Here is a 21,514-nt window from a genome sequence, read left to right on the forward strand (position 1 = left end):
GCACATGCGTTTGTTTGCGTTAAAAACGCATGTGTTTTTATAGAAAAAACCCAGAAAACAGACTGAAAAGCCACCCACCACCATCAAGGTGATAAAGGGATCCAAACCCTAACCCTAACTCTACCCCTAACCTCACCCCTAACCGTTTAATGAACCTTTTTGTGACAGTCATAGTGCCACGTATTTAAGTGCCACGTATCACTTATTTTAGTGCCACGTATTTCAATGCCACGTATTTCAGTGCCACGTATCACGTATTTCAGTACCACGTATTCAGTGCCACGTATTTCAGTGCCACGTACCACGTATTCAGTGCCACGTACCACATATTTCAGTGCCACGTATTTCAGTGCCACGTATCACGTATTTCAGTACCACGTATTCAGTGCCACGTATTTCAGTGCCACGTATCACGTATTTCAGTACCACGTATTCAGTGCCACGTATTTCAGTGCCACGTACCACGTATTTCAGTGCCACGTATTTCAGTGCCACGTATCACGTATTTCAGTGCCACGTATTTCAGTGCCACGTATTTCAGTTACGTTTAGGGGTTAGGGGTAGGGTTAGGGTGACCAGGACATTCTTCTAATAAAAAGCTACCCCTAACCCTAACTAATTCTACTATTAGTGGATTTTCTAGTTGATTTTTTCATGGGGAAAAAAAAAAAACGCATGCGTCTAAAAAACGCTGCGTTTTGCCGCGATTACATGCGTTTTTTCACCACATGCGTTTTTTCAAAAACGCATGCAGATCAAAACGCAAGTGTGAAACCAGCCTTAGTGAGTGTGCGTGCTTTACCTTCTACTAGGGAAAGAATGTGGCACATTGCAGACCGCTTTTCAGACGTGCCGAGTTCATTTAGAGCAGGGGTGTGCAATTCATTTTCCCAAGGGGCCACATGAGACCGTGACTGTTGTGGAGGGCTGAACCAATAAACTGAAATATTTCTGTTCAATATATTAGTATTAATATATTATAATTATTTTATATTAGAATCACAGAATGTTAAGAGTTGGAGAGGGCCTCCAGGATCATCGTGTCCAACCCCCTGCTCAATGAAGGATTCACTAAATCATCCCAGATGTCTGTCCAGCCTCTGTTTGAAGACTTCCATTGAAGCAGTACTCACCACCACTCATGGCAGCCTGTTCCACTCAGTAGCGCAGCTACTGGGGGGGGCAGTGGGGGTGGGCACCCCGGGCCCGGTGCTCAGAGGGGGCCCACCCGGAGCTACACTACTGTAACTGTATCGACGTGCACAGCACGCCGATACAGTTAGAATCGATCTCCCTGCTATGGAGCCCCTGACCAGATGGGGGGGCCCGGTGCCAGCAGTGGGCCCCCATCCATCATCGCAGGGTCAGCTGTATCGGCATTTAGCCGATACAGCTGATCACATGGATGAGGGAAGGAGCGCATAGCGCTCCTTCTCCCACCACTCCCCTGTCAGCGTAAGGAGAAATTAGACCCCCAAAGTTGTTGTGCAATTTTTCCTGAGTACGCTTATGCCCCATATGTTTGGGTAAACCACTGTTTGGGCACACGTCGGGGCTCGGTAGGTAGGGAGCACCATTTGACTTTTTGAACGCAAGATTGGCTGGAATCAATGGTGGCGCCATGCCACATTTGGAGACCCCCTGATGTGCCTAAAAAGTGGAAACCCCTCGATTCTAACTCCAACACACCCCTAACCTTAATCCCAACTCTAACCATAACCCTAATAACAACCCTAACCCCAACACACCCCTACCTCCAACACACCCCTAACCCCAACCCTAATGTAATAATTATAGGGGATAACTCAGGAGACTCTTTGCATGGAACAAGACAACTACAGGACACAGTTTTATAAGTGGTAAAGTCTATATTATCACACGGTGATTCAAACAGGTGCAGAGAGAAACTCAAGTCCACAACACTTGGTGCAAATAATAAACGCAGCTTAGCAGTCTATAGGAAACTTCAGAGGAAAATGCAATGAAGCAGAAAGTCTATGAAGCACAGTTATTCTTGAGGATACTTGACACGAATAAATCCTTGTCTTAGTCCAAACACAGATAAGCTTATAAGGCAGTTCAAATAATATCTTAGCTCAACCAGGGAGGCCTGGTTAATAGTCTCAGGTTTTTGCAGAGCAGCAAACGCTTACATGTCCAGCAAATGCAGATGGAAGTAAACACGAGCAGCAGATGAAGGAGGATTACTGGAACTGGTGTATGCAGCAGGAACTCAGAGCAGAGTAGCAGGATCACTACACAGGTTCACAGGAGCAGGTATATAGCCAGGGAGTCACCAGAGGTCAGGAGCTGGATGCAAGGCAGAATACTCTAGCACAGACTGAAGGCTGGGGTGGAGTTTTATAGCAGGTAGACAGTGCACATGAGACCAAAGACGCCATCTTGGAAAAGGGCAATAATGCACAAAAGGTAAAAAATGCTCAGAGTATATACGTTGCGGATTCGTGTGCGTATTTTTCCGCACAATTTTTGAAAAATCCACAGGTAAAACGCAGTGCGGATTTCCAGTGTTTTTTGTGCAGATTTCACCTGCGGATTCCTATTGAGGAACAGATGTAAAACATTGCAGAATCCGCTCAAAGAATTGACATGCAGCGGAAAATACAACGCAGCGTTTCCGCGCTGTATTTTCCGCACCATGGGCACAGCGGATTTGGTTTTCCATAGGTTTACATGGTACTGTAAACGTGAAGGAAAACTGCTACGAATCCGCAGCTACCAATCCACTGCGGATCTGCAGTCAAATCCGCACCGTGTGCACATAGCCTAATTGCAACCCTAACCCTAATTGCAACCCTAACCCTAATTGCAACCCTAATGCTAAACCTAACCCTAATTGCAACCCTAATTCTAAACCTAACCCTAATTGCAACCCTAATTCTAAACCTAACCCTAATTGCATCCCTAACCCTAATTGCATCCCTAACCCTAATTGCATCCCTAACCCTAATTGCATCCCTAACCCTAATTGCATCCCTAACCCTAATTGCATCCCTAACGGAAAAATAAAAATAAGTATATTTTCTTTTTTTCATTATTTTCCCTACCTATGGGGGTGATAAGGGGGGGGGGGGTACTTTTTTATTTACTTTTTTATTTTGATAGAACCTATCACAGTGATCAAAATGTACCTGGAATGAATCTGCTGGACGGCAGATTTGGCGGGCGCACTGAGCATGCGCCGCCATTTTAGAACACGGCAGCACCCATGAAGAAGACGGACGGACACCAGGACTCAGTGGTTACGGGGGGGGGGGGGGGGTGAGATCAGACTGTGGGGGGGAGCGGAGGACAGGACGGAGGGGAGGAAAGACTGACGGTGGCGGATCGCCGCCGTCAGTCGGTGGCGGGGGCAGATTGTGGTCTCCAGCCATGGCCGATGATATTGCATCGGCCATAGCTGGATTGTAATATTTCACCAATTTTCATTGGTGAAATATTACAATTGCTCTGATTGACTGTTAAAAGTGAAACAGTCAATCAGAGCGATCATAGCCACTTTGGCAAAGCCAACCCCCCCGGGCTCAAGTACAACTCCTCCTGTAGCTGCAGGGTGGGTAACATTTCAATTAACCCTTTCACCCGACCTGCAGGAGCGCGATCTGACCATGACGCATATGCTGAGTCACAGGTCAGATTGGCACAGGTTTTCATGGCGCATACGCTGCGTCACAGGTCGGGAAGGGGTTAAATGTGATGCCCCGAACTGGACACAGTATTCCAGATGAGGTCTGACCAAGGAGAAGAAGAGGAGATAGTCTTAGTTACTCACTGGTTAACGGTGTTTTTCGGAGTCCATGACAGCACTACGGAGAGAGGGGATCCGCCCTTCAGGAACAGGAAACCTACAGATACATAAGGGCGGCACCTCTCCCACACATCAGTTGGTTTACAGAGCACAAGAGGACCACCAAGGTTAATAGCATACATAATAAACAATGACACAAATAACTAACTATTCACTACCCGTGAAATATATAAATAAAGGAAGAGGTGTACACCCAGAACTTAAGAAGACGGGAGGGTATGTACAGGTGCTGTCATGGACTCCGAAAAACACCGTTAACCGGTGAGTAACTAAGACTTTATCGGTCGTCCATGACAGCACTACGGAGAGAATTACAGAGAGTAACTAACTAGGGAGGGACTACAGCTTGCAGCACCCTTACACCAAAAGAGAGGTCAGAAGAGGCACCCAAGTTCAATCTATAGTGGTTATAGAATATGTTTGGGGAAGACCAAGTAGCAGCCTTACAAATTTGGTCGATCGACACCTCCAATCTTTCCGCCCACGAAGTCGCCATAGCTCTAGTGGAATGCGCTTTCAGACCTTCAGGCGCCGGCTTGCCCTTTGAGATGTATGCCAGCGAGATAGCCTCCCTGATCCATCTAGCTAAAGTAGATTTTGATGCCCTGTGACCCTTCCTACTACCCTGATAGGACACGAATAGGGCGTTATCCATCTTCCAGGGATCAGTTACTGCCAGATATTCCAGGATACATCTTTTTACATCTAAAGTGTGTAGCTTCCTTTCCTTATCGTTAGTAGGATTGGGGAGAAAAGATGGAAGAACTATTTCCTGTGTTCTGTGGAACCTGGACACTACTTTAGGAAGATATGCTGGATAAGGGGAGAGAATCACTCTATCATCCCTAAGCTGCATGTAAGGGGGAACCCTGGATAATGCTTGGATGCCGCCTATCCTACGCGCCGATGTTAGGGCCACCAGGAAGGCTACTTTAAGAGATAAATTTTTAATAGAGGCTGATGCAATTGGCTCAAATGGAGCCTCTGTCATGGCTGAGAGGACTAGGTTCAGGTCCCATGGCATGACCCTATTCTTCACCATTGGCCTAGACCGTTTTGTCGCTCTGATGAATCTGCTGACCCAGTGATTCTCAGCAATGTTGCAGCCAAAGAGGGCCCCTAAGGCTGATACCTGCACTTTAAGTGTATTTGGGGATAACCCCATATCCAACCCCTTCTGTAAGAATTCTAAAATCTGGTCTATTGGTATTGACTGACCAGCTATTACACCCGAGTTTTGAAGGAACTTCTTCCAGATCCTAACATAAATCTTTGTGGTGATTATTTTTCTGCTCTTCAGCAGAGTGTTAATGAGGCCCGGAGAGAACCCCCTATCCTTTAACAGCGCCCACTCAAAACCCACGCCATCAGATGAAGGCCAACCGCCCGAGGATGGTAGACTGGGCCCTGGGATAGGAGATCCGGGATGTCTGGCAAGACCCATGGGTCAGATATCGACATAGCCCTCAGGCATGGAAACCACGTTCTTCTGGGCCAGAAGGGGGCAATTATTATCACTGCGGCTTTGTCCTTCCTGATTTTCCTCACTACCAGAGGAAGTAGAGACAGGGGAGGAAAGGCGTAGGCTAGCCTGAAGTTCCAGTCTATGAGGAGGGCGTCTACTGACAGAGGATTTTCTCTGGGGTTGAGAGAGCAGAATTGTGCCACTTTCCTGTTTTCTTTTGTGGCAAACAGGTCTACCTCTGGTTGACCCCATCTTTCCACGATGAGGTTGAAGATGGAGTCGTTCAGGGACCACTCTCCCTGCCTCAATGTGTTGCGGCTTAAGAAATCCGCCGTAGTGTTTTCTGCCCCTCTTATGTGAAGAGCCGTCAATGAGAGAAGATGTTGCTCTGCTAGACGGAATAGACGATCTGCTACGCACATTAGGGATTTGGAATGAGTCCCGCCTTGGTGATTTATGTATGCCACGGCGACCAGATTGTCCGAGAATACCCGCACGTGGTGGCCCTGTAGATAGACAAGGAGTGATTTAACTGCCTGTTCCACAGCCGTTAACTCCTTTAGGTTGGAAGACATTTCTATCTGATCCCGATCCCAAAGCCCCTGGACCAACGTATCCCCCATGTGAGCCCCCCACCCAGAAGGGCTAGCGTCCGAGGTGAGTATACGAGTTACATTATATTCCCAGGGGACCCCTGTGGACAGGTTCTCTTGGTCTAGCCACCATCCGAGGGACATAATAGCGTCTTGGGATAGGGTCATCAGGCTCTCCAGACATCCCCCCAACCTTTTTTGTTGTAACAGCACCTCGCCCTGAAGTATCCTCGTATGATACTGGGCCCGTCGGACCGCTGGAATACAGGACGAGAGAGAGCCCAACAGAGACATGGCTCTTCTAAGGGACATGGTGGGGTTTTTAGAGGCATTCAGCACCTGAAGGTGCAGGCGATCAATTTTCTCTTGAGGCAAACGGCATTCCTGAACCTGGGAATCCAGGGTCAGGCCTAAAAATCGCTGCACAGTCATGGGCTGTAAGGCTACTTTCACACTAGCGTTAACTGCAATACGTCGCAAATGCGTCGTTTTTGCGAAACGCCGCATCCAGCAAAAGTTTTTGCTGGATACGTTGTTTCGTCATAGAGTAACATTAGCGACGCATTCGCGACGCATTTGCGACGCATTTCCAAACGGTGAATGCGTTTGGCGGCGTTTGGGCGTATGGTAGCGGTCCGTCGGGAAAACAAAACGCTACATGTAACGTTTTTTGCTCCCGACGGTCCGCTTTTTCCGACCGCGCATGCGCAGTCGGAACTCCGCCCCCACCTCCCCGCACTTCCCCGCACATCACAATGGGGCAGCGGATGCGTGGGAAATATGCATCCGCTGCCCCCGTTGTGCGGCGGAGACCACACTAGCGTCGGGAACGTCGGCCCGACGCGCAGCGACGGGTTGTTCCCGACGCTAGTGTGAAAGTAGCCTAAGCGTGATTTTTTAACATTTAGCATCCACCCCAGACGCTCCAGAGCAGACATCACTTTATGTAAAGTGTTCCAGACAGTGATCCGCCGTTTTACCTACGATAAGGAGATCGTCCAGGTAGGGGATTACTAGAATGTTGGACTCATGCAGGTGTGCCATAACTTCCGCCATAACTTTGGTAAACACTCGAGGGGCGACCGATATACCAAAGGGGAGGGCCCTATACTGGAAGTGTCTGATTACCCCATCCAACCTTACCGCCACCCTCAGGTATCGTTGGTGACCTGCATAAATAGGGATATGGTAATAGGCGTCCTTCAAATCCAATACTACCATAAAGCAGTTTTTAAACAGCAGCTTTATTGCGGTGTTAATAGTTTCCATCTTAAATGATTGGACGGTCAGGAAATTATTAAGAGCCCTAAGGTTAATAATTGTCCTGAAGGAGCCATCAGGTTTACTTGTTAGGAATAGAGGAGAGTAGAATCCTCTACCCTGTTCTCCTTCCGGAACCTCTGACAGGACATTCTTATTGAGCAGGTCGTGAACTTCTGCTTCCAGGGCCGCCTGTTCTGCTGGAGAGGACCTGAGTGGGGTAACTCTGAAGAAGGTCTGAGGGATGGAAGAGAACTCTAGCCGCAGACCCGCAGCTATTAACCCCAAAATCCAATCACTACTGGAGATTTTGGACCAAGCCGGGTAGAAGGCAGATAGTCTACCTCCCACCGGGGCGACTAGTCATTGGGGTGGTTTTTTGACCTCACGGGATGGCTCCTGACGTCCTCCACCTCCAAACATAAATCCAGTACCTTTCTTCTTTTTCTCATCCCATCTGCTCTGGTCTCTGGCTGGTCTCCTCCGAAAGAATCTCTTCCCTGCGAAGGGACGCCTGTAAGAGGTATTTGGTAGATTGGGAAACTTTTTCTTCTCGTCTCCAGCTTTCTCCAGCAGTTCGTCTAGGACTGGACCAAACAGGTATTCCCCTTCGCATGGGATAGAGCACAGACGGGATCTGGATTGAAGGTCACCCGGCCAACATTTCAGCCATAGGGCCCTGCGTGCTGCGTTTGATAGTCCGGCCGCCCTAGCCGCCATTCTTGCCGAATCCACAGATGCGTCTGCGAGAAAGGCAGCGGCATTCTGAATTGTTGGCAGGAATTTCAACATAGAATCTCTGGAAACACCGCCTTCCAACTTAGACCCTAGCTGATCCAGCCAGACCATCATCGATCTGGCTGCACATGTCGCAGCTACAGCAGGTCTCAGGGCACCCGCTGACATCTCCCATGTCCCTTTAAGGAATGAGTCAGCCTTCTTATCGAGAGGATCCTTTAGGGAAGCCATGTCGTCGAAGGGGATAGATGATTTTTTAGACGCCTTAGACACCACTGCGTCCAATTTCGGCGCCTTATCCCATGTATTCACCATGGGGTCCTCAAAGGGATATCTGCGTTTAAAGGCAGGTGGAAAAGAGCCTTTCTTCTCTGTTTTTTTCCATTCCCTTTTGATGAGGTTCTGGACCTTGTCATTGAGCGGAAAAGACCTACGTTTTTTAGGGTCTAGACCGCCAAACATTAGGTCCTGTGCTGAGAGTTCTGGCCTTTCATCAGCCACACCCATGGTGGATCTAACTGATTTAATTAGTTTGTCCATTTGGTCCAATGGGAAACAGAACCGGTTAGACTCCTCTTCCGAAGAGGACGCTGAGGAGACAGAGGCATCTGACTCATTCTCCCTACTAGGGCCAGCGGACGAATCCGACTCTGAGGCACTAGGTTCCCTTCTTCTTTTGGAAGGCTCCCGGGACAGGGATTTCAGGGAATCTTTCACCTCCTTCCTGATAATCTCCCTAAGGTTTGATGTGAAATCAGGAGACTCTTCCGCCACCTATGGGAGCGGAGAAAAAGGCTATGTAATTTATCTGAAGCTACCGCTATCAGAGTTCCCATCAATTTATTTCCTACCGTCTGCCGTACACACGACTGACAAAGTCTCTTAGGGTAGGCGTCTGGCAAAGGGCAAGCGCATAGCGCGCACTCCTTGTTTTTTGTTTTACAAGCGCTTTTTTTCCCCCTACGGAAATAAACATAGGAAAAGACTGCATCAGGGTACATTCACGAAGATCTCTTACCCAGGCAGTAGCGGTAGGTACCGGATTACTGTGGGGTCGGTCCAGATCCTTCTGTTTATATCTGCGACCGGGCTGGTTACTGCGTCCGCAGGCCTTCGGCTGGGGGTTCGCATGGGACTTCTCCGAGGATCTGTCCTGCTCCTGCTCCAGCAGACAGACGGCAGCTTCCGGCTCATCCATAGCTGTAGATGGGCTCACAAGCAGCCCTGCAGCGTTATGCTCGGCTATATATAGCCCACCCCCGAATCCGGAACATGTGCAGGTGTGTGGCCAGAATCTTTTCCTCCACCTGCAAATCCGTGCCCCAACCCCAAAGCCCCCCCCCGCCCCCGCCGCATGCAGGACAGTGGTGATTTTTGCAAAAAAACGGCCGGCGTCCAACTTCCGGTTTTAGCCCCGCCCCCTGCGCGTCACTTCCGGTTTCGACCTGAGGGCTCAGAAACGCACCCGGAAGCCGGGAACAGCGTCGCCGGACCCCCTAGCCGCCTGCCGCTACACCACCGCCACCCGTGGCTGCAGCACAGCGGCGAAAGCGGCAGAAGCCAGCGCCCGACCCCCGGCCTCCCGACCAAAAGGGAGCGCACAGGGCGCCGCACCACACCGCACCGACGGGGACTAGAGGCGGGGAAGACCGAGGCCCAGGAGGGTGAGCGGACCCCGGGGGGGCATACTCACCTCGCTGACCACTGGGGATGGACCTCCTCCGGACGTCGCTCCACCCTGCACCGCTCACTGTCGTGGAGTCCTACCCGGACCCACCGTGGCGCTTCCAGGGACCCGCACTGCCCGAGGTAGGAGACCCCCTCGCTACCTGGGTCGGACAGCCGGCCTGGGTATTGATAGGAGAAACGAAGTCGTATCTGCAGGGAATCCTGTCCTCCAGGAACAGGAAACCAACTGACGCGTGGGAGAGGTGCCGCCCTTATGTATCTGTAGGTTTCCTGTTCCTGAAGGGCGGATCCCCTCTCTCCGTAGTGCTGTCATGGACGACCGATAAAATTACTTCACGTGATTTAGACTCTATGCTACTCTTAATACATCCTAGAACGGTGTTTGCCTTTTTTGCTGCTGCATCATACTGTTGACTCATTCATTCTGTGATTAGTATACCCAAGTCTTTTTCACACGTGCTATTGCTTAGTTCTATTCCTCCCATTCTGTAGCTGTAATTTTTCTTCCTCAGATGTACAATCTTGCATTTCTCCCTGTTAAATACCATTCTATTAGTAGCTGCCCATTGTTCAAATCCTTCTGAATCCTTACTCTGTCTTCTCTAGTGTTAGCTATCTCTCCTAGCTTTGCATCGTCTGCAAATTTGATTAGTTTACCTTCAGTTCCCTTATCTAGATAATTTAATAAAATTACTGTACAACTCTGTGGCCAGGACAGAGCTTTGTGGTGCCCCACTTGAAACACTTTTCCAATTGGATAACCATTTATCAGCACTCTGAGTACGATCACTGAGCCAGTTATGAATCCACTTAACCGTAGGCTTGTCAAACCCATGCTTGGTCATTTTTTCAATGCTTTGTTGAAGTAGAGATATACTATGTCTACCACATTTCCCTGATCCACCCAGTCAGTGATTCCATCACAGAAGGAAATTAGATTATTCTGACATGCCTTGTTTGCTACAAACCCATGCTGGCTCTGGATAATTACTGTATTCTTATCCAAGTACTTACATACATGCTGCTTAATAATTTGTTCAAAAGATCTTTCTGGTATAGAAGTAAGGCTCACTGGCCTGTAATTTCCTGGCTCCATCTGCTTTCCTTTTTTGACGATAAGCAAGTAATATTGCATCACTTAATATTGAGCAGAATTAAAAGGGTATTCCCATGTCAGATCATATTCCCAATAGGTAGTAGGTGTAATATTATTAAATAGCAAATACCTCCAGTAAGAAATGTAGCATATTTCTTCTAATAAGGCATGTTGCTTACCCCATATGCAGGGCATTGCATTAATAGTAGATATTTGATAATATTACACCTACTACATACTGGGATAGAATCTATGAGATGGGAATACCCCTTTAAGTAAGCAACATCCCCCTATATAACGCATGATCCCACACACAGCTACCACATACAACATGAGACCCCACGCAGCCTCCTATATACAGAATGAGCCCCACATGTACATGCCTTCTATGTACATACAAACATCGCACACACACAAAACCCCCCCACATACTCACCTCGCTAGCCTGGCGCTCAGCTCCTGTCTCTAGTGCACTGACTAGCTGCACTGCACAGCTGACTATATGAAATGATGTAATTGTGTCAGCTATCTCACACACCGATTGTTGGAAGAGGGGGTGCCCCATCCTCCAATGTATTCACCGCTGTCTGCACCACAGGAGGTGGATAGCAGTGACAGCGGCCGACAGATGGACACTGGGCCGAAGAGGGTATGGTGCAGCCCATGGGCTACTTTTTCAGCCCTTCGGAACAGCCAGAGGGACAAATGTGGCCGGCGATCCACATTTTGCCAAGTCTGATTTAGAGGCATGTGAAAATGAAAAACACCAGTCTTGATGAATCAGGGCCATAAGGTTCAGAACCTAATCAATAAGCTATACGCAATCCAAGAGTGGTAACTAGAAAATTAAGTTTACAGATTGTACAGAAATCTCTTTGCCGAGTGTAAGAGTAAGTGCACACAACGGCATACCCAGGGAATGGAATGCTGTAGATAAGCCCCGGATGTATCCTGAAAAATGAGAAAAACAGGTTAGGTTATACTCACCTGGGTGGGCGGTCCGGTATGTGTCGCGGTCCGGTCCTGGGCCTCCTATCTTCATGGGATGAGGTCCTCTTCACGCTGCGGTCTTCATGTGATGCTCTGCTTAGGTAATCATCAGTATGGCTTCTGACAGGTCACGATCCCTCACTGACCTGCCGTTCTGGTCTCTCTCTCTCTTGGAACCAGGAAGTCAAAAGTAAAAAAGATCCATGCGCATTAAAGAACACCGGATCCAGCTAAAAAACGGATCCGGCGCATCAGTTTTTCGCAATTTAGGTCGAATCCGTTTTTTTTTTTTTTTTTTAAAAAAACATTAGCCGGATTTAGCCTGACAACAAAAACCTGATTTGTGAAAGTAGCCTAAACAACATCCACAAGACAGATTTCATCACCCAGGTATCATTTTATTCAGTATAATGGCACTGACCTGACACTGTGTATAGGTTACTGGGCACAATCCTGCTGACGGGTTCCCTTTAACTGCTTGGCATTTTTTTTAAAAAACCTGATGCCAATAAAAGACGTTCAAAAGTCTGAACATAAACAGCCAGTCATTTTCACATAGAAGTGCTCATGATCATTCTTTTGAACAGTTTCTACAAGGTTTCAGAATCAGCCTGAGAAAGACATTGGGTGCAGACACTCTTATGGTCAGTTGTAAATTGAGTGCATGAAGTCAGAAAAGGTCCCAGAGGATTCAATAGTAATCAAAATAAACTGCAGGCTTAATATAGCTACAGATCATAGCACTCAGAAGGAAGAAGCCTCCCCGCTGTGGTAACTTTACAGGATCTGTCTGCACTCAGGAAGGGTGGTGTCAGAAAAGCACATGAACAATACCATTTCCATCAAAAAGAGCACCCTTCAGTCAGTCTGTCTGCACCAAGTACAGGGCCATGTCAGTGCATGATGGACCGAAGCGGAGACCTATAGCTGGATGTAGCGTGCGGCAATGAGAAGAATGATCACCGACACTGATCAACCAGGTTTCCACCAAGGAGGACCATCAATATCAGATAGCTGCCACCCCAATAAATGGATGTAAACAGGGCACAAAGCAGAACATCACTGCACGGTCACACAGTTTAGGGGTCTGTGCTCTAGGCCAGGGCAGGCAATTAATTTCCCCAAGGGGCCACATGAGGCCGTAACAATTGTGGAGGGCCAAACCAATAGGCTGAAAGTAATTCTGCTCAATATTAATATATTATAGTTATATCACTTAATATTGTGCAGATTTAACCCCTTAATGATGGAGCTTTTTTCGGTTTTGCGTTTTCGTTTTTCGCTCCCCTCCGTCCCAGAGCCATAACTTTTTATTTTTTCCGTTAATATGACCATTTGAGGGCCACCAAAAAAAACGTAATTCTGGTTTTCATTTTTTTCCTCGCTACGCCATTTAGCGATCAGGTTAACCCTTTTTTTAATTGATCGGGCGTTTCTGAACACAGCGATACCAAATATGTGTAGGTTTGATTATTTTTTTTTTAAGGGGGCGAAAGAGGGGTGATTTGAACCCTTTAATATTTTTTTATTTACTTCATATTTTTAATCACTTTTTTTTTTTTTTTTTTTTTTTTTTTTAACTTTTGCCATGCTTCAATAGCCTCCATGGAAGGCTAGAAGTTGGCATAGCCTGATCGGCTCTGCTACATAGGAGCGATGTTCAGATCGCCCCTATGTAGTAAAATTACTGCATTGCTATGAGCGCCACCGTGATAGGGGTCAGCGGTGCACGCATTTGCGGCCCGATAGCCGGAAGCGCTTGTTAAATGCCACTGTCAGAGTATGACAGCGGCATTTAACTAGTTAATAGGTGCGAGCAGATCGCGATTCCGCCCGCACCTTTTGCTGGCACATGTCAGCTGACATGTCCCGGCTTTGATGCGGGCTCACCGCCGGAGCCCACATCAAAGCGGGGGTTCTGCCATCGGATGTACTATTCCGTCTGATGGGAGAAAGGGGTTAAAGGAAATCTGTCAGCAGGATTGTGCACAGTAACATACAGACAGTGTCAGGTTGGCGCCATTATACTGATTTAAAGGGAACCTGTCACTCCCAAAAATCGATGGTGAGGTAAGCCCACCGGCATCAGGGGCTTTTCTACAGCATTCTGTAATGCTGTAGATAAGCCCCCGATGTAACCTGAAAGATGAGAAAAAGAGGTTAGATTATACTCACCCAGGGGCGGTCCCGCTCTGGTCCACGTCTGGTGCTGGGCCTCTCTGACCTTTCCGGCACCAGTGACCTGTGCACTGCAGTACTTTACTCTGCCCTCAACAGGGTAGACAAAGTACGCCTGCGCCGGAGCCGCAGCGTGAAAACCCGAAGAGGATGTCATGGAATGAAGATGGAAGGCGCCGGAGCGGACCTGAGACACCCATCGGACGTGGACCAGAGCGGGACCGCCCCTGGGTGAGTATAATCTAACCTCTTTTTCTCCTCTTTCAGGTAACATCGGGGGCTTCGGGTACTTTCACACTTCCGTCGGTACGGGGCCGTTGCAAACAGTCGGCCCGACGGACGTTGTTCTAAATTTAGCACAACGTGGGCAGCGGATGCAGTTTTACAACGCATCCGCTGCCCATTGTGATGAGCAGGGAGGAGGGGGCGGAGTTCTGGCCACGCATGCGCGGTCGGAAATGGCAGACACATTGCACAAAAAAAAAGTTACATTGAACTTTTTTGTGCGTTGCGTCCGCCAAAACACAACGCATCCGTCGCACGACGGATGCGACGTGTGCCCATCCGTCACGATCCGTCGCTTATTCGAGTCTATGGGCAAAAAACGCATCCTGCAAGCACTTTTGCAGGATCCGTTTTTTGCCCATAACGACGGATTACGACGGAGCAAAAAAGACGGAAGTGTGAGAGTACCCTTATCTACAGCATTACAGAATGTTGTAGATAAGCCCCTGATAACGGTGGGCTTACCTCACCATTGATTTTGGGGGTGACAAGTTCCCTTTAAATGATACCTTGATTGATTAAATCCTTCTTATGGTTGTTTAAGTATGCCAACAGCCCCTACACTGCCTCATGATATCCAGAGTGAGAACCCCCCACTCCACACACATCCAGCGTGAGAGCGCAGTCACCTCGCTCACGTTCCCCCAGCGCTCTGCTTCCGCTCTCTCCGATGCACTGTCTCTCTGCAGTGCACAGGTGACACAATAAAATGATGTCTCCACGTCAGCTGTCTCACTGATTGCAACCCGAGGGTGCAGATAGTGGCAACAGTGGGCAGCAGACAGACAGGCTGGAGGTGGAATAGTGCGGTCCATGAGCCACTGTTTTCAGCCCCATGGCTGTCTCAGTCTGCGGGCCGGACAGGGGCAGCCAGAGGGCCGGATGTGGCCCGTGGGCCACACTTTTCCCAGGTCTGCCCTAGGCAGATGAAGCCGATGGCGCCCTCCTCTACCCAATGAACCCTCAGCTTCCAAGTAGAGGAATGGGTCAGAGACTAAACCCGAATATACCACCCTCCTCCTCCAATGGGTTAACAAGCTCTGATGACCACTTCTACTAGAATTCGTACCTTTATAACCAAATAATACCAGCAACAATATAAAAAAAATAAAAAATAAAAAAAGTGATGTACTTTAGGGGTGAGGCTTAACAGAGACTGCACTTTCAAAGTTAGATATAGAATCATTCTTTGTTTGTGGACCATTTACACAATAGCAGAGAAATTTTAATATTCATCCCTGACATCCTATATTTTATATGTCAGACACATGGAAACCAAGATAACTATAATGGGGGCCAATTGGTTTCAATTAAGGTGTCCAGCATTTAGTGGCTACCCTAATGGAAATAGATAAAGGGATACTTATGATGGTTTATATGTCCATCATGTGACAAATACAGTTTACTACACAACTGATGGTGGTTGTGATGCCATATTCCTGTTCTAATAGTGGTTCTGGTGCTGTATTTGCAGCGCCCCAGAGTCCTGGTCGTTGCAGTAATGTTGTTCTTCCACCGGGGGAGTGATGTTACGTCTGATACCAATAAAGGAGATCTTCTTACCAGGTATCACAAACCATACACCACACTTCACACTCCAGACCACCAGGGGGAGCTACGCTCCTATCTACTAGGGCACTCCTCACAATTAGGTAAAACTGGTGGGCTGGATAGAAAGTTAGACAGAAGCTGACTGGGCTTCACCCAAGTAACATCGAGACAGAAGCTGACTGGGCTTCACCCAGGCAGCACCCTGTCAGGCAGACAGAGGGGAAGGAGGAACATCACAGAGCTGCAGACAGAGGTCCCTGACAGGGGTGGGATCCTGTCAGAGGCCTAGATAGAAGGGCACGGAGCTGCGCCTGACCCACGTCAAACCGAAGGACCCGGTACCTAGTACCCCATTGCCCTTACGTGGGGGCGCTGCATATTCATCACTAGAATCATCAGCAGTACATTAATACAAAACAAAACAAAACAAAAAATAATTCTATTACCAGCTTCCGGCGCCTTTCCCGCTCCTCACGACGCTCCGGTCCCAAGAATGCATTTCGGCAATGATGTAGCGGTCTCCCAAGATGATAACTTAGTGGTCTCGCCAGACCGCTACATCACGTGTTATTGCCGCAATGCATTCTTGGGACCGAGGCGTTGCGAGGAGCATCGCTAAACGCCTGGGCTGGATCCGGGGGCTGCTGGAAGGTGAGTATATAACTATAAAATTCTTTTTTTAACAGGGATATGGTGCCCACATTGCTATATACTGCGTGGGCTGTGTTATATACTACTATACATATTCTAGAATACCCGATGCGTTAGAATCGGGCCGCCATCTAGTACTATATAAATACAGAACCAGAACTATAATCAGTTAATAAATAGGTCACTAGAACTACCATCAGTACATGAATACATCACGAGAGGAACTCTGCCTCTAGCTTGACCTATCTACCTGGCGACTGCTACGGATAAGATTCTACGTGGATAGGAGGAGCTAGAGGTAGAGTTCCACATTCCTCCCCCTCCCATCTAGATAGAATCTTATCAGCACCAAATTATAATTTCCTATCTCAGTAATGGGAAAGTCTGTCTACATTGAATACAGATTTTAACTCAATTGACATCTTTGATAATAATTAGTCAATTTTAGCAGTGAAAGCATCTATTTTATAATATATTATAAAGTTGCTTATTTTCACATGTACCATTAATTTATTAAATAAAAATTAAAAAGTCAGTGTGTACACTTACACTATATAGTCTATACAGAGCTCCTGTGTGGAATGCCACCAGTGATCACTGTATTACCTGTACACGGACACTATATACAGAGCTCCTGTGTATGTCACCGGTGATCACTGTATTAGGCTACGTTCACATTTGCGTTGTGCGCCGCAGCGTCGGCGACGCAACGCACAACGCTAATGTGAACGCATGCACAACGCTGCTTTTTGCGCCACATGCGTCCTTTTTTTCATTGATTTTGGACGCAGCAAAAATGCAACTTGCTGCGTCCTCTGCGCCCGGACGCGGGCGCCGCAGTGACGCATGCGGCGCAAAACGCAAGTGCGACGCATGTCCATGCGCCCCCATGTTAAATATAGGGGCGCATGATGCATGCGGCGACGCTGCGGCGCCCGACGCTGCGGCGCAAAACGCAAATGTGAACGTAGCCTTACATGTACACTGACACTATATACAAAGCTTCTGTGTATAATGTCACCGGTGATCCCTGTATTACCTGTACACTGACTATATACAGAGCTCCTGTGTATAATGTCACCAGTGATCACTGTATTACCTGTACACTGACTATATACAGAGCTCCTGTGTATAATGTCACCAGTGATCACTGTATTACCTGTACACTGACTATATACAGAGCTCCTGTGTACAATGTCACCGATGATCACTATATTACCTGTACACTGACTATATACAGAGCTCCTGTGTATAATGCCACCAGTGATCACTTTATTACCTGTACACTATATACAGAGCTCCTGTGTATAATGCCACCAGTGATCACTTTATTACCTGTACACTATATACAGAGCTCCTGTGTATAATGCCACCAGTGATCACTTTATTACCTGTACACTATATACAGAGCTCCTGTGTATAATGCCACCAGTGATCACTGTATTACCTGTACACTGACACCATATACAGAGCTCCTGTGTATAATGTCACCAGTGATCACTGTATTACCTGTACACTGACACTATATATAGAGCTCCTGTGTATAATTGAACTTCTTGTAATACTAGTATTGTTTTTTTATTAATAGTGACCAAATTCTCCAGTACTGACTATGTGGTGGTAATATCTGGTCTGGCAATGATGGTATTTGTCCCTTTTATGTGGTATTATTGGTCATGTAAAAAAAAAATGTATTATACATTTCCATAAGAAAAATAAATATATACCTAAAAAGAGTATTCGATATTTTAAGAAATGTTTAATAGGTTAGAGTAGAATAGGGCTCTACCAAAAGAGTCTACCTTGTCGTGGTGGCGGGCAAAAAAACCCCATCTTTATCAGAAGTTAATTTTTTTTTTCCAAGAGTGGGCGGTAGGACTGTGAAAGGTTTGCGGAATTGAGGTGGAGCCTGGGCAGAGTCTCAAGGGGGCCCGGATATTTTGCCACTATGGTACAGTAAAATTCCTGGTGGCAACCCAGATCATAACTACTGTGCATATGGTACAAAGCATTTACACAAGAGTCAGGGATCCTGCTCGGCACTGCCCCCATATGCACTGTTACAGACACTACTACTATAAACATTGTCACGTGTGTTGCTCACAAGGGACTTATTACTAATTACCAAGATGAATTTTGAGTCATAATGACAGATCATCATGAGGCATGAGTAAAATACTGACTTGTGAGACTTACGGACTGTCAGCCTGGGCTCTCATGGGCGCACCGGTGACACTCTCAGTTACATGCTATATTATCTGACCCTTGCTCACAAGTGTACCTAGGCCTCTATACAATAATAAGCTAGCTTGTTAAATGAATGATGAGATGCTGCACTGAGCCAAACACTGCCCATGTAGGCGGGTGGGGGCCGCTCGTGCCCCAGGCGGTTCCCTTTGGGTCAGTCCAATTTGTATTTGTACCATAAGGAGCACCACTTCACAGACCAAAATGGAGCAGTAGTTGCTCTTATTATAATCCCAGTAATCCCATGTATTTTCCATAAAAAATAAACATCTGCCATACAGAGATGAACCTTTTTATGTATGGTCTATCTTTATGGTCTTTTCCAAGGGGGAATGTCTTCAGGTTGTTTTGTATTATTACTATGTGAACCACAGCCCATCGCAAACACCATAAAAATACTAAATAAAAAAGACCTTTATCACTAGAACCATATGGCAGATTTACAGACGACCCAAAAACTCAGGGGGGCAGCGGGAATAAAATAAAGCAAAAAAAAAAAGAAGAAGAGAGAAATGGTCGCTACTGACCAGTTAATAGGTTGTTGTTATTCCTGTTGATCTGATTTAAGCCTGGTCTTATTAGGGGGCTGCAAAGACTACGTGGATATGTCTTCTGTAGGATGGGGGCAGATCTGATAGGCTGGAGTTATGTTCCTCTTATCGCACAACCCCAACATTGAGGCTCCGCTAGCCAACGTCTCTGATCACAATGCACTACAGAGTCAGAGAAAAGCCCAAAGGCTGCAGGGATCGTGGTCATTCTCCCTGGATGGACAAGGATAGGTGGCAGCTGGCAAGCAGGAGTCCTACACTGCAGAGAGGAGAGGGATCGGGGGGCAGCCGGCCGGCAGGAGAGGGATCGGGGGGGGCGGCCGGCAGGAGAGGGATCGGGGGGGCGGGGCAGCCGGCCGGCAGGAGGGGGATCGGGGGGGCGGCCGGCAGGAGAGGGATCGGGGGGGGGGGGGGGCCAGCCGGCCGGCAGGAGAGGGATCGGGGGGGGGGGCGGCCGGCAGGAGAGGGATCGGGGGGGGGGCGGCCGGCAGGAGAGGGATCGGGGGGGGGGGCGGCCGGCAGGAGAGGGATCGGGGGGGGGGCGGCCGGCAGGAGAGGGATCGGGGGGCAGCCGGCCGGCAGGAGAGGGATCGGGGGGCAGCCGGCCGGCAGGAGAGGGATCGGGGGGCAGCCGGCCGGCAGGAGAGGGATCGGGGGGCAGCCGGCCGGCAGGAGAGGGATCGGGGGGCAGCCGGCCGGCAGGAGAGGGATCGGGGGGCAGCCGGCCGGCAGGAGGGGGATCGGGGGGGGGGGGGGGGGCAGCCGGCCGGCAGGAGGGGGATCGGGGGGGGGGGGGGGGGCAGCCGGCCGGCAGGAGAGGGATCGGGGGGGCGGCCGGCAGGAGAGGGATCGGGGGGGGGCAGCCGGCAGGTAGGATCCCTGCTCATCACTACAAGCTGGGAGCTCCTGACATCTTCAGACTGGAGCAGTAATGCAGTGTGGAAGGAGTAGTGCTGGGACTTGTGTTCCTCCGGCCAATGCTAGCACCCACCTGTCACTCCGAGGTCACCGAGCACTGGCCGCTATAGAGCTCGCTGTACGCTGAGGGCTCAGTGGCTCGCTGACATGGTGCAGCCTCCGGATCCGCGCACAGCCTCCAGGACACCTTGGCTTGCTGCCGTCTGATGTTTTTGTTCAGCTCCAGCTCACAGCTGATTGTTGGGGGAGGGGTGGAACGTACCAAACAAAGCACATGGGCCACGGCGATCATGTACCGGTATCATTTTTGCTCTCGCTGACGAGTGGCCTACGGGAAGGTGTCCGCTTCTATTACAGACAGTCTTTGGTGCAATTGGTAATGTCTCTACACTTTCGCCAAATGAAAATGAATATAAAAATGGAAGTAGATAGAATGGTACGATCCTGCTCGTGACGTCACGTATTTACGGAAGTAATCTGCCACTGACGTTACGCGCCTCCCCCTCTGAGTTTGGTTGCTAGGGCAATGTTTTGCTGATCTTTAAATATAGACACGCCCCTTTGCGAGGTAACACTATCCGCGCTTGCGCAGTTCGCTGTACTGTGGGACAGTTGGATTAGCGCTGGAGGGAGCGGGGAGTTGCTGCGCTGCCGTTGTTGTGGAGACGCTGACAGACCGTGACCTCGGGCTGAGGTGTGAGGAATGCGCGCCAGAAATGCCGCCTGCTGTGCTGCTGCTGGGGAAGGAAGGCTCATACCTCCGTGTGTAGTGTGTGAGGAGGTCCCCACAGGAGCTGGGCAGCACATTCCATGGTCACTGGGGGCGCACACATCACAAACCTGCAGCGTGTCAGTTCTTTCAGGAAAGACGAGTCAGAAACACGTGTCGGCTGAGTCATACATAACGATACCGTTGCAACGTCACGCTTTTGGTGACGTAAGCAACGATCCCGCTTAGGCTAGTTTCACACTAGCGTTAACTGCAATACGTCGCAAATGCGTCGTTTTGCCGAAAATACGCATCCAGCAAAAGTTCTTGCTGGATACGTTTTTTCGTCATAGACTAACATTAGCGACGCATTTGCGACGCATTGCCAAACGTTGCGTCCGTTTTGCGACACTTGGGCGTGTGGTAGCGGACCGTCGGGAGAAAAAAACGTTACATGTAACGTTTTTTGCTCCCGACGGTCCGCTTTTTCCGACCGCGCATGCGCGGCCGGAACTCCGCCCCCACCTCCCCGCACTTCCCCGCACCTCACAATGGGGCAGCGGATGCGTGGGAAAAATGCATCCGCTGCCCCCGTTGTGCGGCGGAGACCACGCTAGCGTCGGGAACGTCGGCCCGACGCACAGCGACGGGTTGTTCCCGACGCTAGTGTGAAAGTAGCCTTAGGCTACTTTCACACTAGCGTCGGGCCCGGCCCGTCGCAGTGTGTCGGGCCGAGGTTCCCAACGCTAGCGTTCTCTGCGCCG

General features: G+C 48.9%; 1 protein-coding gene across 1 annotated transcript in view; it reads right to left on the reverse strand.

The window, feature by feature from the left end:
• TCP11L2 (t-complex 11 like 2) overlaps window positions 1-20,250 on the reverse strand; it is a 43,111-nt gene extending 22,861 nt beyond the window's left edge. The window contains exon 1 of the mRNA XM_077265581.1: window positions 20,115-20,250. The gene's annotated coding sequence lies outside the window, so the exon portion shown is untranslated. The remainder of the gene's footprint in view (window positions 1-20,114) is intronic.
• Between the last annotated feature and the right edge of the window lie 1,264 nt (window positions 20,251-21,514).

The sequence above is a fragment of the Ranitomeya variabilis genome, chromosome 5 (genome assembly GCF_051348905.1).
Source record: "Ranitomeya variabilis isolate aRanVar5 chromosome 5, aRanVar5.hap1, whole genome shotgun sequence".
Taxonomy (NCBI): Eukaryota; Metazoa; Chordata; class Amphibia; order Anura; family Dendrobatidae; genus Ranitomeya; species Ranitomeya variabilis.